Raw genomic sequence first — 16,643 nt, forward strand, 5'->3', positions numbered from 1 at the left:
AAAACCTTCTGTGCATGGCCAACTGAGGGCTTGGGGATACTTCAATTTGAGAAAAAGAACACTGGGATTGAAGGTGGGAACCACGTTGGGAGAAAAATTCCAATATCTTGCAGAATATGGTGAGAATAATGGGCTAAAAGCAAGGAGAAATTCTGAGGAAAAATAAAAGCCCCACAGAGATGGGAAGGACAAATCCTCAATCTGAACCACTGAAGTGAAGCCCTGCTTCTGGTCTCTTAAGTCAGCTGTCCTAAGGAGAAGATAAACCCATGTGCCTTCTTAACTAAAGCAGCCTCCAAGGAGGAGGATCAAATTGGTTACGCTCACTGTCCGCATGTTCCAAATGAAAGGGCCTGGCTGTATCGAATGAGAGATCTGGGAAGAGTCCTGGATAAAATCTCGGACATAATTCCTGCTCCTGGGAAACAGAGCCTGAGCGTCCTCCTCCCCGCTCCGCCGCGGAGTCCCGGGGGGAAGCCCAGCTCACGCGGAGCGGGGCGCGGCGCACGGGTCCGCGTGGCCCCGAGTCGTACGGGGCCGTACGGGGCCGACCCCCCTCCCGGGCAGAGCGCCGGGTCCGGCACGGCGCGCGGGGGCGGTGCCAGGGGAGGGGCAGGAGGCCCGGCCCCGCCCCAGCCGGCCAGGGGCTGCCCCGAAGGCACATCGCGCCCTGTGCAGATCTCAGAGCCTCGCGCCGCCGTCCCGCCGCCTCCGCGCCCGCCTCCCGGCTCCTGGCTCGGAGATGGGCGCGGCGCCCTGCGGTGCTGCCCCCGCCCCTCCCCGTCCCTTCCGGCCCCGCGAACCCGCGAGATACCCGGGCACCGCGGGCGTCCCGCAGCCGGCCGCGGGCTTGGCGCTCCTCGGCGGTCCGGGACCTGGTGAGGTGAGCAGCGCGCCCTGGAGGAACCCAAATTCGGGAGTTTGCAGGACCTCTCTGTGGACACGATATATCCACAAAACATCAAACACTTAAATTCTAAAGTAAAAAGGGGAAAGGGGGGAAGGGCGTTCTCTCCTCTCCAGAATCTGGGCAGCTTCTTTGGAAACGGTAATGAAACTATCTTAGAAATTGGAGGCCAGCCGGGGTCACTGACCAGGGATGCCCGTGGCAGCTTCCTGAGAAGAGGAGGGTTACTGGTATTTGTCGGGAAGAGGGGCTGCGGCTGTTCCGTTTTGTTATACGAGCGATGGTCTGCTGAAACGGAGGGATCCGGGAACAGCGTGTAGACCTCCCAGAGCCTCCTCACCGAGCTTGTCCCCAAACCTGCCTGGTGGCGGAGGGGGTGGGGGTGGGGGCACGTGCACCCCAGGGTGCCGGGTGGCGGATAGGGTGGACTCCCTCCCGGGCACTGTGAGGTCCTGAACAGAGAAAGTTTTATTGCACTGCGGTTAGTCGAACTGCCTTGTTCTGGGCAGAGGAGAGTCGCCCGGGAGCTGCAGCATCCTTGTAGCTCTCTCCGAAACTAGAGGCCACTTGTTAGAACTTGAGTGGTGTATGTCTAGTTATACGTGCTACGCTGCGGAATATGAACCGTGAGGGTTTTCTTTAGAATTGAGTTGTTAACATTTTCGAATAGGAATCTGTGGGGGAGAGACGTCATTGCTTGCTCTCTTACTCTTCCCTTTGTTGGTTTCCTAGGTACATGCCTGCATGAGTAATAGGCAAATTATGTCCTAGCCTATAATGAAATGTCTTTGCTGGTGTAGTCCTTTAACCAGGATATGGAGGGCAACATTAAGTTATTGCACCCCCAAGTGAAAGATTTTCAGGTGGGGATTAAAAGCTGGAAAATTTGTTGATATAATTGTATGAGGCAGCAAAGCCTGCAAAGGAAAACTAATTTTTCTCCACCAATGGCTAAATGCAGCATAGAAGGCCTCCCTGCAGGCTGGGTAGCAGCCAGGCTTGCAAAACAGTAGCTTCTTCCCCTGCTGCAGTTGGAGCAAATGCGTAAATGGCAAAATAAATGGAGATAAAGGCTGAGGAAGTGGTTGTACATAGTGTAAGGCAGTTTGAGTCTGGAGAAGAAAATGCCTTGGCAGGCTTTGCTTGAGTTAGGGATCTCTTGGGAGGGGACTGGTGGCTCTCTGGTCCCCATTTTGCCAACCTAATTCCACTTCAGGGCCACCACTGTCTCTGGAGTGCTCCCTGTATTTCCCTTTCTCTTCCGCCTCCAGCTTTTAGCTTTTCCCTGTTCCCCAGTAAAGGCTAGCATTGAGCTTGGCAGAGGCAGAGTTATGGTGCCCTGGGGATAGAGAACTTCCAAGTCTAGTGAAAGCAGAGTTGTGGCCTAGGGGAGACTCAGGGTGGGTGGGGTGAAGCAACTGCCAGCCTAGACTTCCAGCCTAGAAGGCTCTCAAAAGAGTGGGAGGGTAATGATGGAGGGAAAGAGATTCTCTGGGGAGGACAATAGGTGCTTAACAGTTTGTTTCCTGCTGAGGGTTTTACTATTTCCTTTTTTGTTGTTTGACCATAAGGGCATTTCCAGATGGAGTTGGGGGAGTATAGAACTTCTCTGAAAGTCCCTCCTTTTCCCAAATTTGTATTTCTTTCAACTCCCTTGTAGGTTTTCAGAGAGTAAGTGAGGGCAGGGGGAGAGAGAAGAAAGAAGCACTGAGGCTCTGCCTTTCCACAGAGACAATGGAACGTGGACTGACTTGGGCCCAGAAGGTGGATTTGAAAGTTGAAAAGAATGTTCCACATTTAGTTAAAAATCAGAGCCTTTATTTTGCAGAAGGGCATTGAGAACCATAACACTTACCTTTAGTTACTGATGAGTTTTGCCTGATAAAGGATCCAAGTTCCTACCTCTCTTTTTTTTCTCCAGCATTTTATTGTGAAAAATTTCAGACGTACAGAACTCGAATCAGAAGGTGGTTAAGAAATAGATGAGTGAAAGATATTGACATTTCGGGGTGGGGGGAGGATCTTATTCTTCTGACTCTTCGCTAAGAATCCTAGGCACATCTCTTCATTGCTTCCTTTTTCCCATTCTTAAAACATCAGTTGGATGATCTCACTCCCCTGCTTAACACCCTCCAATGGAATAAAATCCCTCACACTTGGAATAAAATCCAACTCTCTACCAGGACTTAGCAAAGCCCTATGTGATCTGGCCTCTTTGCCCTTATATTCTGTCACACTCCCCTCACTTTACTGTCTTCCTTGCTTTTCTTTGCCTGAACACTCTTCCCTCAAATACTTGCAGTGCTTCTTTCCTCAGTTCATTCAGGGCTCTTTTCAAATGTGACCTCCTCCATCAGGTCTTCCTTGACCACCTGATCCAAAACCGCACTTTGTCACTGCCTGTCCTCTGACCCTGCTTTAGCTTTCTTCACTGTACTTACCATTACCCAGCATTAAATAGTATATCTGTTTCTTTATTAATCATCCATATATCCCCCACTCAAATGTAAGCTTCAGTAAGGACAAGATATTTTTTGTTTTATTCATGGCTATGTTCCTGTTTGGCATATTGTAGGCAATTAATAAATAATTGTTGAATTAATTAGATAATTAGATGACACAGGCAAGACATTGCCTCCCATAAGGGTTACAAAATCCTTGGTAAAATATTAGAAGTCCTTGTAAGTAATTCAGGTTAATCAATATTTTATAGGTAAATGGTGATCCTGGAGATCAGTGGCCACTCTTATCTCCACAGTGCTTTGAAGCTGAATCCTGTGTTAGAAGCTGGGCTAGTTTTGACAAACCCTTATCCCAAACAAGATATAAAAAATTTCAATCCTAGAAATTTCCCCCTTGCCCCTTTCTAGTTACTCCCACCCCCCAGAAGCAACTTTTGTTATGATTTCTGTTACCATAGATTAGTCTTGCTGGTTCCTGAACATATAAATGCATTCACACAGTATGTACTTTTGTGTCTGGCTTCTTTTTGCTTGGCACAATGTCCGTGAGATTCAGCCATGTGGTTGAGTATAAAAGTTGTTTATTTCTTTTTATTTCAAGATAGTATTCCACAATATGAATATCTACCTTCTATTTATCCATTCTCTTATTGATGGACACTTGGGTTGTTTCCAGTTTGGAGCTATTTTGGATAAAGCTGCCATGAACATTCTTATAGAGTCTGCCTCATTTTGGCTTCTGTGTACTTCTTTGAAAACCTTTGTGCCACTAGTGCTGAGAGAAGTATGGCAAGGTTATGGTGGCTATGACCGATGTGGCAGCCGGCCTGCAGCCCAACAGTGCCCTTCCTAGACAGCCCCACTGGGCGCTGACTTCCACTGCAGAGGGAAAGCACTTGGAAAAGGAGTGCGCAGGCAAACTGGGGAGCCCTCGGGTGCACTTTCAGCGTTTCTAGATCCTTAAAAGAGACTGTAGAATGCCTGCCGCCATTGCTGTTGTATTCACCTCCTCCTCTCAGCTCCCCATCCCAGTACAAGTTGACTCTAATTAGCCATCGAGCATTCTGTTCTCGAGGGGTTTAAATATTTATGAGTAAGAGTCTTGTTCAGAGCCTGATAAAATATTTATGTGTTTCCATGGGGCATTGGTTTCCATCTAGACTTCTCAAGGTGTTCTTTTGGAGACACTTGTCATAATCATGAGCTACTCGGACAGAGATAGATGATATGACCAGAGAACATTGGTAATACTGAACCCACCCTGCTTTCTAGGGATGGGGGAAAATGAGCCTTCAGAAGAATGAGCATTAATAGTATCTGGATCGGGAGAAAGACTGACAACAATGACTTGGGAAAAGCAGGGCCTGTTAATGGAGTGCCCCTGAGGGTGTGAGTCCAGAGGGGATGGTGGAAAAGAGCTTGTCAGCGTGAGGAGGGATTAATTAAGATGGAATGCATTCGTTCCAAATAGAAGAATAAAGAAATCAGCCTTTAAAGGACACAGTTCCTTTGACAGCAGTGTAGACAAGGCCTGTATAAGACAGCTGTGCTGAGTGCTATAATTATCACACCTGCTATGAAAATATGGGAGAAGGAGTGGAGGCTAGCCAGCGTTTCCAGGGGTGGGAGTGCCGGGGGAGAGAACTAGCTATTTCAGGAGGAATTGTTATTTTCATCCAAGGAAGAAGTGCCTTTTGAGTCAAGTTTTGAAGGAGGTGTGGCTCTCTGACTGGCAGCTGTGGTGTGGAAGGGCATTTCCAGACAGACAGAGTAACTTAAGCAGACATTTGAGTCAGGGCCAAAGTGCTGGTGTGGCTTTGAGTGAGGTGAAGACGGGGGTCAGGGAGGGTCAGGGCAGGTTTGCAGTAAGAGGTGAAGCAGGAGAGCTAAAGGCCAATTGTAAAGGACACAAGAGCCTGGACTTTAGTCTGTTTGTTGTAAGGAGCCATGTAACTCTTGATTGGGTCAGATTTTGAGCAATTCTTGGGCAGTGCCTCCAGCCCAAGCAAGGCTTTGAGGTCTGTTTATGTCCAAGGCACTTCCAGAATATTCTCCTGTGTCCAATCCAGTCTAGAGACTTTGTACAATCAACTCTAAGGGATGTAAACAAGAGGAGGTCAGATTCATTCAATATACTCCTGGGATTAACCAGAAACAGATCTCACCCATCACACAAAATACTCAGCATGCTCCAAGTCAAACTGAATTCATAGGCTGTATGCTGCATCCTCTGATCTCTTTCATGGCCACTTTGCCTCAGTGGGAGGGAATTGAGAGGGTCTAAGTACCCCTTTATCACCTGAACCTAAATCTGGGTGAGTATACTTCAGGCTGGGTTGCCAAGCAACAGAGGACCAAGCGATGAGGCCGGCAGACCATCTCTGCAAGATTCAGGCCTGCTTCAACCCGGTTCCTGGGCTGTGACTAGAGAGGCAACTGGCAATAGAGGGTTGAGGCCATGCAGATTGACAAGCTATAGACAGGACTGCTCGGTCACCTTCCACATGTGTTCTCCCGTCAGATCACAGATTCCTATTCAAAAGTGCCTCAGGATGTTTATTTTTAATCCATAATAAAAATAAGGAGGTTAGGAGGGGTGTGAAACCTCTCGGTCATCTCCACTTTATGATGTTTGTGATAAGGAAGAGATAATTGTAGACGTGATGGTCTGGGGATAGTCAGTCTTCAGTGCTGTGGTGAGGAACTTTGCATATGTGTAGATTAGCCGGAGAGCTCTGGAGTTCTGATGGGGAGAAGCGATTTCTTGGTGTGAGGACAGAAAAAGGCATGGGAGGACCTCTTAGAGAAACTTCATGATTCTGCCCAGGGCCTTGCTATTTGGAACTGCTCTCTTGCTGCTGTGGGTACCTGTTCTAGAGTGACATTGGGAACACCCAAGAAAGAATTCTCTGGGCCTTCCCATTGCTGTCTACCTATGCTGCAATGTCAGACTATCAATCAGCACTGTCACCTCACCATCCTGATTTTCCAAGGGTAACTGGGGAGACCTTGGGAGAGGAGGCAGAAGCGAAAGTCTTAACTAGGGAAATGGCAAGACTCCGGACCAACAATGTCCTTCTTGGTTCTAATTTAAGAAATTCCTGATTTTTGCATGAAGTGGAATCTTGCAAGGGCCACATTAGCTGTAGTATTTCCTCTGAACAGGTGAAAAGGGTGCATCCTTAATTGAGTGCCTTTTCCAAATGGACATTTCAGTGATTCTGTGTTGTGCCCTGGCTGGTGATGGTTGCCTGCTTTTGGATGCTGTTTAGATAAACCCAGGAGATTGGAGTGAAGAGGAAGCAGAAAAGATGATGGCAGGAGACAGGAAAGGGAAGAGAGTAGTGACCTGCTGGGATCCTAGGTACCCAGTTATTTGCAAATGAAAGACTGGATGAAAGAACATCAAATAACCACCCATGGGAATCTTTATGTGCAAATATTGCTGACTTCCAAGGCAGCTGTGAGGAGAAAAGAAGGGCGGAGACATGAGGCTGCTGTCAGTCAGTTTGAGGAATATTAATACAGGCTTGACACACCAGAACACATAGCCACACCACCACCCTGCAGATCCCAGCAGTAATACACTGTCCAAACCCCCTTCGCACTTCCATCACATTCTCTCATATTCATGCATAATATTAGTTATGTATGTGAGACATTTCAGCTGTACTTGCAAAGATACACAAATGCAGACTGACTTTATAAAGTAAGTATAAAGATAAGAAGAAACTATTCTAAAATATTACCAGCAGTGGGATTATAAATGATTACTTTTCTTTTTTTTAAACTTATCCCTATTTTCCGTGATTGCTATTATAAGTATGGATTTCTATGATAATCAGCAAAACATTAAGTAAAAAAATCTTTTAAGGGGCTTAGTAGGGAGAAAGAAGAAGAGGCATAGATGGAGGACAGTAGAATTGTACAAGAATAGAAAAAAAAATGTTGGAAGATGAATGAACAAAAAAGTTAATTCTTTTCAGGCTGCTAGCTTCTGCATTTTTTTTTTGTTCATTATTGAATATCATATATCTCCTGCCTCCCACCCCAAGGATCTGGAAGCTTCTATTAGCATGAAACCAAATTGCAAACACTAAGCCAAGTGTCACACCTCCAAGGCCTTAATGCAATCCTGTGGGTGACAATTGGAAGTCCCACAACTGGCTTACAGATGTCCACCAAGGTGCTAACACAGAACACTTCAAACCTGGGCGGCAGCATCTTTCCCACAGAGTTTAATATTTATTCCTGCAGCGGCCAGGCCAGCCTTGTGCATCTCATCTCTGAAATATGGAACAGGGACCAACAAAAGGTGTCTGTAGTTGGAGTAGTGGGATTTTCCCAGACAAAAGCCTGTTCTATTCTCATCCACGCCTCTGCCTGCTGCTCACTGGCTCGGGCAACCCCTTGGGAAGCTCTGCGGCTGAGCCTTTGGAGAGGTAGATGTAGTTTTCATTTCACAACCACTGGCCTTTTCCAGAGGCACTGTCGAGTCTGTGCTTTAATTGGCTTCTACTGAGGGACACGTGGTGAGGCCTGTCTCCGGGAGCAGAAGTTGCTGTCTACCTTTACCCACCAGGATCAATTTAAAGCAAATGCCAGAGAACTATACACCCCACTGAACTCTGGGGTCTGGCATTACTTGTAATAATACAGTCTCAATAAATCCTTTTTTTTTTTTTTTTATAAATCCTTTTTATAGTTTTAATTTATTACTTTTTTAAATTATGAAAGTAATACACACTCATTATAACAAGTCTAGTAAATAGCAGTATAGAAAGAAAATGTTACTAATCTCCACCTACTTTCCTTTCCACGTTCCTGACAAAACCACTTCTTCACCCCTTTTCTACTTTCAAACAAACATAGGTAGAGCTATTTTCTATTTCATATGTAAATGGGATCATATAATACAAGTTATTCTGTTTCATTTTATTTATTATATTCCTTTATTTATTTATTTATTTATTTATAATATTCCTTTGCAGAAAATTTCCGTAATTTTTCCCATTATTTTTGTATTGATAGATATTCTGCATTTTCCTCCAGTGTTTTTTTGTTTTGTTTTTTTACACGACAAACTATGCCACAGTAAACGTTCTACATTTATCCTTACACTTTGGTTTTTATTTCCATAGGAAAATCCCCCAAATTGGCATTTCTGGGTCAAAGGGAACACACACAATTTTACTGCTCACTGTGGGTTTCCCCTACAGCACTTGTTTCCCTCCCTCCTTTTGTCTTGCTCTCCCCTCTCCCACCGCCTTTCTCCAGGGGAGCCTGTGTATTTAGGCAGGAGAGCCCTGCAGTGAGAACTCATCCTTGCCAAGTGTGGATTATATCAGCTCAGTGGGGAGCAGGGTCTGCAGTGTCTTGGTTGCATTGTGTCTCTATTGCTTCTGGTTGGCCAGACTGTTTACAATTCCCCTTGCTCATTTATTCCATGCTGAGGAATTATACGTGGTCTTCATCTGTGGCAGGGGCAGCATGATCAGTGGGGAGGGGGCCGCTTTCAGAGAGAATAGGCTGTTACAATGCTTTCTCACAACGCCGTATCTGCTAATGTTTTTGTTATGTCCTTTCCTTAATAGTTGGATTGAGAAAAGTTCTTTGATTCCATCCCGGTCTTCTCCCTCTATTTTGAGGGATTTGGGATTTGGGGATTTTTATGAGTATATAGTCAATCAAGTACAATTGATTACTTGACATGAGGATAATTAGTTGAGAAGGTAGGGGTCTTGGAGCTTAAGGATCGGTGCCAAGCAACAGATGCGAACATTTTTAAACAAATGATTTTACTCAACCTGGTATTGGTAGTGAGCTTCCCAAGACTACTTGGCTTTCATTTTTAGTTTTGCTCTTGTTTGCATGTAAAAATTCAGTCTAGCCCATAAGGCTGGAGAGGAGTGGGATTCCTCACCACGTTAGGGCTAGAGAAAATATCAGAGAAGCATTAAGGGAAGCTGGTGAGTATGAACAAGTGAAATATAAATGGTGAACTGACAAAGTAGCAAGAAGTATATGAGATTTTTAAATCCTCAGCTGAAGGCTGCTGTGTGGGCCTGTGAGTTCATGGACACGCTATAGAAATCTGTGATCTCTAATCTATATTACAAACCCAGTTGTGATTCTGTGTTCAGAATGCAAACATAAGCTAAGTGGAGAGAACAAAATCATGAAGTCCTATGGCAGACATTTTGCTGTTGGCTTCTATAACACATGCTGCAATTTTTGCTCAGTAGCTTTGAAATGGATTTTTATGTCCTAGATTGAAAACTAAAGAAAGAAATGAAAACCAGAATAGAAGTTATTGTGATTAATTTCTAAGGAGAAATTTTAACTTTAGTTTGGACGTATATAAACCTGAAGCATAAGCATCATCCTTTGTGTTAATACTTTTACATCAACATTTATTTTCAAGAATGCACTGATGGAGTAATAATGATAGTTAAACCAATCCCTATAATAGGTTTGTCTCTTACAACTTAGGGATTCTATAATGTATCTTAATTGGTCTCACAGTTAATAGTAAGGATAGTTATGTCTTATACTGTTTGCACTGTGATTTGCATCTGTAAAGATTATCTTTAAACAGTTTGGTCTTGACAGTAAAAATAATTTAAGCTTAAACATATTACAAGACATTAAGCATCTGCTTCTGGCCGTAATGGTCTACCTGGTAGTAGACCATTGCTCCCAGAGGGGACATCTAGAAAAGCTGGATTTCAAAAATCTATTTGAAGGTGTAAAAGACCTACCAAGGCAGCCAGTGCTTGAGAGCTAAGACCTTAGAAAGAAGAGAAATTCATTGAGTGCCCTACATCCTAGGTTGCATTTTTCCTTGAGACATTTACCATTTATTAAGTAGCATGTGAGGAGAAGCTAAGAACCCAAGCAAAAAGCAGCTGCTAAGACTCAGAGAAGCTGAGCAGAACATTCTGCAGCCTGATAGGGCTGGGGAGGGAAAAAAGGGCAAATTCAAGGATACTAAGTGAGCCGGGACAAAAGAGGCCATGCTCATGGAAAGAAAAGAGGCACAGAGGAATCAGCCCAATAAGTTTGACCCATTTTCCTTATAAGTCATTCACCAATGTATAGGTAGCACAGACCAAGAGGTAAGAAAGCCAAACAGAAAGCAGGTGCTAAAAAGCTAAGGTAACCAGAGCTATTACAATCTCACTGTGCTGGGGAGATTAAAATGGGGGTGTTAGGCCCACCAAAGTGGAAGGGCCTGAAAAACACTGCAGCGGTTAATTTTATGTGTCTATTTGTGTCGGCCACAGGATGCCCAGATATCTGGTTAAACATTATTTTGGGGTGTATCTGTGGGGTGTTTCTAGAAGAGATTAGCATTTGAGTTAGGGAACTAAGTAAAGCAGTTGGCCTTCCTCAATGTGGGTGGACATCACCCAGTCTGTTGAAGGCCTGCATAGAACAAAAAAGGCAGAGGAAGGTTGAAATTCCTCTGCCTGACTACTGAGCTGGGACATTGATCTTCTCTTGCCCTTGGCACTCCTGGTTTTCAGGCTTTCGGACACGGACTGGCACCTACACTATCAGCTCTCTGGCTCTCAGGGCTTTGAACTACACCACTGGCTTTCCTGTGTCTCCAGCTTGTGGATGACAGATCATGGGACTTCTCAGCCTTCATAATTAATTGTGTGGGCCAGAACCTTGTAATAACTCTTTTTAATTTATATCTAAAATATTACTTCTGTTTCTCTGGAGGACCCTGACTAGTACAAATACCCTAGGCTTTTGGTTGGGACTCCTGAGGGACTATGCCTGAGGAGTTAGCCCAGAAATAGACCTGATCTTATAAACAATTGAAATCCAGTCCCCAATCAGATTAGCCACTGACTGGATTAAGATGATCAGTTTTGGCTCAGGCCGGAGGGGAGAGGGAGAGGGAGCTGGAAGCGGACGCGGGAGGGTGGCGGCCGTGGTGGGCGGCCCGGTGGCCTTCTCGCACAACTCCCGACCCCCTTGCCCGGCCCCTCGGCCAGAGACCGCCAGGAAACCTCTGTTTTTTGCTCTGAAAGCCTTCAACTGATTAGATGTGGCCCACCCACATTGTGGAAGGCTAACCCTATCAAACCGTGTGTCCTTGCACTGCACTTATTTAATGACCTTGCCCTTTGTTGCAGCATGCAGGATCTAGTTCCTGGACCAGGGATTGAACCCGGGCCCCCTGAATTGGGAGCACGGAGTCTTAACCGCTGGACCACCCTATTCTTGTTTTTAAATACGGTCCCTTCCCTCTCTGAATGGAAGATAAGCTTGGAGCAAAGGTGTCCAGTAGAAATGTTCTCAAAAATCCTGGGCATGTTCTCAAAACACTTTTTTTTTTAACAGCTATTTAATTGCCACTGTACTGCCAAGGATTAAATCAGTTTTTTACTTTGCTTCTTCACAGTGTTTTCCTTATAAAAAATTAAAGTAAGAAAATGACTGCCAGGTGGAGAAAACTGTCTGCTAATGAATTGTATAAAGGCATCATAATGGCAGTATAAAAGAGTTGATCTTGGAATCAAGGCCTTGGGTTCGTGTTATAGCATCTGCTACTTTCTAGCCATATGACAGTGATTTTATCTCTCTGGTTCTACAAAGTGGCCATACTTCATGTTACTTGTTGTAACAGCAAGAAAAATAGACCACAGGGTGTGAAGGGTTACAGTTAGTCCTCTGGTAGTGCTCTGGTTTCACTAGTCTTTTCTGAAGTTCTTAGAATGATTAGTAGGAGGTAATATTCATGTAATACCAGCACTGTGCCTGCTTAATAGAAGACACTCAATTATTTCTTGAGTGGAGTTAGTTTCAGTTGATACTATACCTTTTAAATTTGAAAAAAGCCAACTTATTTTACCATATACACAATTGTTTACTGTTAAAAGTGTTTAAATTAATTGTACCCTTGGTTACATGTTGAAAAACAGAACTGAACTGTTAAGTGGTGACCAAGTAATTATACTTCCATCATGCTAATGTTGTAGGGAAGAATAAACAAAAATCAAACAGCAAAGGCATACCCAATAATTAAGTTGCACAATTAAAGGTTAATATTTTCTCAACACAAAAATGCAGGTCTCTACTTCATCCTACTCTCTTACAGTTAATCTTTGATAACTCGAGACACACTGAAAACATTAAAGCCAGCTAGGTCTTCACTGATTACATTTTCCTTAGTAAAGGTGGAAGTGTAGAGAATTATTCTTAGTACTACTGATACAAATAAAATTGGCTGGTTATTAGATGCCTTTCAGTGTAGTGGTTATGGTATATGAAACTTTCTTGCCTATGAAAGTTTTGTCCAGATCACTTCCTAGTTGCCTCAAAATCCCCCACTTGTTAAGTTCTCCTTTCCCTATTCTTACTGGTTTTCTACCTTCATACCTTTTTATGAAATAAACATTTTCTTCCAACTAAAAAAAAAAAAAAGGATAATCAGTTTTATTCTAACACTCTAACAGAAGCTAAAAAACATATCCTTTGGAAAAGAGAAAATGATCCAGAACTTCTGTATTCTTAACATACGGTCTCTGATATTCAGTGAAATAAAACAAAACAAAACAAAAGGAGGCATACCAAAATATTCTTTCCAGAATACCCTCCATACTGTTCTCCATAGTAACTGTATCAATTCACATTCCCACCAACAGTGCAAGAGGATTCCCTTTTCTCCACACCCTCTCCAGCATTGTGGTTTGTAGATTTTCTGATGATGCCCATTCTAACCGGTGTGAAGTGATACCTCATTGTAGTTTTGATTTACATTTCTCTAATAATTAGTGATGTTGAGCAGCTTTTCATGTACCTCTTGGCCATCTGTATGTCTTCTTTGGAGAAATGTTTATTTAGGTCTTCTGCCCATTTTTTAATTGGGTTGTTTGTTTGTCTGATATTGAACTGCATGAGCTGTTTATATATTTTGGAGATTAATCCTTTGTCCATTGATTCGTTTGCAAATATTTTCTCCCATTGTGAGGGTTGTCTTAATGTGTTGTTTATAGTTTCCTTTACTGTGCAAAAGCTTTTAAGTTTCATTTGGTCCCATTTGTTTATTTTTGTTTTTATTTCCATTACTCTAGGAGGTGGGTGGGTCAAAAAAGATCTTGCTGTGATTTATGTCAAAGAGTGTTCTTCCCATGTTTTCCTCTAATAATTTTATTGTGTCTGGTCTTACATTTAGGTCTTTAATCCATTTTGAGTTTATTTTTGTGTATGGTGTTAAGGAGTGTTCTAATTTCATTCTTTTACATGTAGCTGTCCAGTTTTCCCAGCACCACATATTGAAGAGAATGTCTTTCCTCCATTGTATATTCTAGGTGTCTAATTTCTTAGTACTTCTCTGAAATTAATTTCTAGTGAACGATTCAAGTGATTTGATCTATATGTGTGTACATGAGCCTCATCACAGTAGCTTGGAGTAACAAGTTAAAAGTTATTCCAAGGATTGTGTGGTTCCACACAATCTGATGAAAGCCTTACGTTTCCTTAAGCTAGACTCAGGTTCTCATGGAATGATTCTCAGATCAACAGATGCAGCATCAGCTGGGAACTTACTAGAAATGCACATTCTCAGGCCCTACTGAATCAGAAACTCTGGCAGTAAAGGGCCTGCAATCAGTATTTTTTAAGACAATCTCCAGGTGATTTTGATGTGCACTAAAGTTTGGTAACCACTGAGTTAAACTATTCTTAGACAAGTCTATTCCGTACCCCCTCCTTTCAGGCCAAGTTTAGGACATTTTGATAAGGAAGTGGCTGCAGAATGAACAGTCCAGTGTCAGTAGCTTATATTTTCCATCTCTTTATCCTCAAAGAGCCTGAATCACTGTCACACAGTGTCTTGGGTTGCACAACAACACTGAACAACCGTTCAGAGAAATCCAATGTCCAGATGAAACTGGAATTTGCAGACACAGCATGTGAGTTCACTCATAAAAATTCTAACCAGAAGGCTTTTCAGGAATGAGTCCCATTAATTCCAAGGGCCTTGGATCTCTGCTGCTTTTGAGGAGGAGAACATTGTTTCCTGAACAGACTGAACCTCAGGAACGAAGTGCTATTTACCTTTTTCTAGCTGTACGGCACCCTCACAAACATCCTTTAAAGAAGTACTCAGTATCACCATGGCTCCATTGGCAAGGTAGATTAATGAATTCACTCAGCGTATGTTCTGGGTATCCAACAGGACTGAGGTCTCAGCTATAGCAGCATAAAACTTGAGCTGTCCAAAACCAGCCTCTGAAACCTTCAAATGATCATTCTCTCTGGTCCTTCTGTTGCCTGAAGCTTGCTTTGTCGTGACACCTTACTGTTTCGCTGATGAGAAATAGCACAGAGCACTTCACAGCAGTTCTCATTAAAGGAGGGCAGCCAAGTGGAATTCATTCTTGGCTCTTAATAATTTTCAAGTGAGAATTTTACTGCATATTAATGAACACTAATTGACATTTGTGACTGGTTTTTATGGAAATCATGCATATGTAATTTGCATGATAGTACCTAAGTGCAACTCTGGGAAGTTGGTGAGGGTTTTTGTATGTTGCTGGTTTTTTTTGTTTTTTTGTGTTTAATTCCCAACTCCAGTCCCTGGCAGTAGTGTGGAATATTCACATGTCTCTAGGATCCGTCTATAAGGCAGTAGTGGCTCACAGCCCAGTTCGTGTGGTTGTGCCAGTTTATACCTGAGAGTACAGAGGGTCGCAAAACACATCAGGGCAGGTCTCTGAAAGTAGGAGATGCTCCCACAGTAGTCAGGGGGATTTTCCAGCCCTCCTTTATAAATCAAATCTCCTGTTTCTGCTGAGTTATAGGAGTATCTCACTGTCCTGAGGATTGTTCCCAGGAGTATAGGACTCCTATCCTATATAATGTTTTCTAAACATCTCTGGGTTCACTTCAACAAATATGTACTGATCACCAGGCCGTGTGCTAGGTGGTAGAGCAAGACCACGTTGTCTTGTTCTGTGCTGCATCCCTAGGTCTTAGTGACCAGCCCATAATAGTTGGTCAGTCAACATTTATTGAATTAATGATCATGGTCTCTACCATCAGGGATCTATAATTCATTATCCTTACAAAATCTGATTTTAAATACAATATAAAGACCGTTACTCTTCATGTTAGAAGAAACAATGATTTAGAACTTGGGATTCTGTTAAAAACTTTAGAGAAACAAGATAGATAACCTTGGCTATATGATCCAAGTCTTTTGTATAGATGACCCTTCTCTATTGTGGAAATGAAAGAAGCCAGTATTTATTGACGACCTGGTATATCAGTTCCATGTGCATGCATCCTGGACATCATATGATTTAATCATCAACAAAACCTATGAGGTGTAGATAGTATTATCCTCATTTCACTGAGGAGGCAGCTAAGAATTGGAGAAGTTAAGTGACTAACCTAAGACACCACAGATATAAAATGGTGGAGCTGAGAGTTAAATTCAGCCTGGACTTTGTCCATTGCAGTATGACTCATTATACCCAATGGTCCTAGGATGTGTGAAATGAAGCCAAACTCCATGTACTGGGATGGAGGCTGAATTGACCCAGGGACCCTGAAGTGTGCCCTGCATTCAGTTGATCTACTGTTTACAGTAAACCTACTGCTTACAGCACTGTTTTTCAGATCCTGTGGGGGACCCACTCCAATAGACAGTCTGATTCACTTTAATTCTACCAAGCAGCCAGAAATATTTAAACACTGTAAGCAAAGGGAGAAGTCAGGTTTCGTAGAAGAAAAGTTACAAGTAATATCAGATTAAAGGGTTGAGTATGGCCTTCTGTAATGTTGAACAAAAATGTCCTACAGATTGCAGAAAAAATCACTGACTGTGCGCTGGGAAGCTCTGGAGAGGAGAGGCTTTAGAACACAGGGATTAGGAGAGAATGGTGGGATAATCCAAGAATTCATACAGAGCCCAAGGATCCAAAAGGTTCATTTTCTCTAAAACTCACATTAAAGTGGTGAATCAAGGCCACTCTCCTTCACCCCACCCTGTCCTCTTCCCACCCCTGCCAAGGGACACCCAGTGATTCCCTTCTGCTTCTAAACTCCCCTAAGAGGGATGTATTTGGAGCAGCTGTCTCTCCTCCCCTTGATCTTCCCTCCAGTGAATCAAGATTCCCTGCACGAGCCCTGCTCCAGGGTCCTGGGGATGATTATTCAGAAACCATGAAAGTATGTGGAAAACTTAACTGTAGGCACTTCAGAGGCTTTAAAAGAGAACTTTTATCATTTCTCCCTCTTTTATAAGGCAA

At 43.3% G+C, this 16,643-nt stretch overlaps 1 protein-coding gene across 2 annotated transcripts in view; it reads left to right on the forward strand.

Annotated features, from left to right (window-relative positions):
- The first annotated feature begins 668 nt into the window (after nucleotides 1-668).
- Nucleotides 669-16,643, forward strand: part of GPR156 (G protein-coupled receptor 156) — an 89,547-nt gene continuing 73,572 nt past the window's right edge. For both annotated transcript variants that reach the window (XM_059922147.1, XM_059922146.1), the window contains exon 1: nucleotides 669-883. The gene's annotated coding sequence lies outside the window, so the exon portion shown is untranslated. The remainder of the gene's footprint in view (nucleotides 884-16,643) is intronic.

The sequence above is a fragment of the Balaenoptera ricei genome, chromosome 4 (assembly GCF_028023285.1).
Source record: "Balaenoptera ricei isolate mBalRic1 chromosome 4, mBalRic1.hap2, whole genome shotgun sequence".
In the NCBI taxonomy this organism is placed as follows: Eukaryota; Metazoa; Chordata; class Mammalia; order Artiodactyla; family Balaenopteridae; genus Balaenoptera; species Balaenoptera ricei.